Source organism: Salvia splendens, chromosome 3, assembly GCF_004379255.2.
Source record: "Salvia splendens isolate huo1 chromosome 3, SspV2, whole genome shotgun sequence".
Lineage (NCBI taxonomy): Eukaryota > Viridiplantae > Streptophyta > Magnoliopsida > Lamiales > Lamiaceae > Salvia > Salvia splendens.
Genome location: NC_056034.1, coordinates 29,006,043 through 29,008,643, shown reverse-complemented (window position 1 = coordinate 29,008,643; position 2,601 = coordinate 29,006,043).

The following is a 2,601-nucleotide window of genomic DNA, read 5'->3' as shown; positions in this document are numbered from 1 at the left end:
CATCTTCGTGAAACATTTCAAGAGGGTACAAGATAGTAACGATCCAAACACTTATAATGTGTATTGCAACTATTGCGAAAACGTATACACATTCCGAAAGGGTGGAGGGTACGGTACATTTACCCGTCACCTGGAGAAAGCGCATCCGGTCGAGTTTGGTATCGCTCCAACCCAAACTCAACTCAACTTTCAACATGGAGTCGGAAGTGGGACGACGGGTTCATCCCAAACATCAGGTATGTGTAGCAATACTCTTTTGAAATATGATCACAAAAATGCTCTTAATGTGATGTCTAGATTTGCCGTTATGAAACATTTTCCATTCAATGCCTTTGATAACGATGCTTTTGAGTCGAGTATGCGGCAAGTATATAATGCCGCTGCAAGAAAATTGAGTCGAACTTCAATGACGCGAGCCGTTGTTCGACAATGCATGGAAAAGAAGGCGCAATTAGGTACGTTTATTATTAACTTAGGGCATAAAGTTTCTATTTGTTCTGATGTGTGGACTGATTGTTTTTGTAAAAATTCGTATATGGGCATCACGGTGCATTTCGTTGATCACAGTTGGACTTTAAACAAACGTTTGATTGCATTTCGGGAATTTCCCGCACCACACACTGCACAAGCAATTGCTCAATTGATCATTCAAGTTTTGAATGAATTTCAATTGATCAATAAAATTTTTTCTATTGGTTTTGACAATGCTAGCGCTAACACTGCTAGCATAGATGATTTAATCAGTGCATGTTCTCCTGTTATTGATGGTAAATATTTCCATGTGCGATGTATTGCCCATATTTTGAATTTGTGTGTTCAAGATGCCATCGATTTGTGGCAAAAGTATGTTGATCCTATTAGAACTGCTGTGAAGTTGATTCATAACAAAGCTCCTATTGGTAGAGCTTGGAAGAGACATTGTCATGGTAAGCAATGCAGGTACACCAACTTTCGTTTGGATGTTTCAACTCGGTGGAACTCGACATATGATATGTTGGAGTCGACTTTGAACCACATTGAGTATTTATGTGATTTTTTTAGAAGTTGTCCTCATGTTCCTTCTGATTTGATTTTGATACCCGCTTGTTGGGACCACAGCATGGATTTATTTCGATTATTCCGCGCTTTCAAAAATGCCACTGTTGAGTTATCCGGTGTTTATTATCCTACTTCTGTGCGCGTTTTGGAGCATTGCATGTATGTGGCAATTGGTTTTAAAACTTGTGTGAAAAATACTCAATTCGTTGAGTTGAAGGCTATTTTGTTTTACATGGTTGAAAAATGGTTAAAATATTTTTCACGTATTCCCAATGTGTTTTTGATTGCAAAATGCTTGGATCCAAAGTGGAAGTTGCATGGTGTTTATAAAATTTTAGACATGTACTATGGTTGTTTGCACGCTTTGGATTTTTCTCAACTCCGCGAAATGGGCTTGACAAGAGGAGAATGCTTCGAACTAAGTATTCCGGATGTTGATGAAATCAAACATAGGTTAGATAGTGCACTTCGTTCTCTCTACGCGGAATATGAAATGCGGTATAACACCGCTCACCAGGTACGTGCTCCTCCTAGTCCTTCTACATTTGATTTTGGTGGAGGGGATTTTTCCAATGTCATGACGTAGTATCACAATTGCAAGATCTATACGGTACTACAACCAATAGGACTAGAGCGACTAGTGAATTAGATATATATTTGGAATCGCGCTCTATTTTTCAAGATGCAGGTCCTCCTACTCAACAAATTGACGTCCTTAATTGGTGGGGAACACATGACAAAGAGTTTCCGATACTCTCCATCATGGCTAAGGAGATATTCGCCGTTCCCGCTTCCACCGTCGCCGTTGAACAAGCTTTTAGTGTCGGCGGTTGTGTCCTAGACGACAAAAGGAGCAATCTCTCCGCCAAGAACATGGAAGCCACTATGTTACTTGACGATTGGGCAAAGGCGGACATGAGAGCACAAGAGCCGGATTTCGACTTCCGTGTAGAGAGTGATGGTGAAGAATTTTCTTCCGATGGCGATGACGAGGTCAGAAGCGATAGCACTCAACATTAGCAATGAGTCGACGGGGGCGGTGAACGGCGAGCACTGCCGACCAAAAAGGTAAGCAAGGTAAGAGAACTACGTGGGCTTTGATTCCTCAATAATATTGTGGATACGTAGGCACCTCAACTTAAATTTGAAAAGTTTAACTTCGAAAGTTTAAGTTGAGCTCAAGCTCTTTTCAATTTTTTTTTTTCCCCCCTATTTCATAGATCATTCAGGATGCGGCTAAGTTGTACTTGAAGATCATTAAAATATATTCCGCATTTGATAAATATCAAATGCGGAATATATTTTAATGATCTTCAAGTACAACTTAGCCGCATCCTGAATGATCTATGAAATTTTTTCTCGGAATCAATCTTTTTTTCTTGCAAAATGTTGCCCATTTTCTAAGCAAACACATATCAGCACGCTATATACACTGATACACATTGCTGCATTTCTAATAGGGGCAATTTGATCTTCCAAAGCAATCAATGCATCTCGAACACACATAGTCAGAACATTATTCAAGCATCTAGCATGGAAAAAATCAGAACAAACTATCTATTA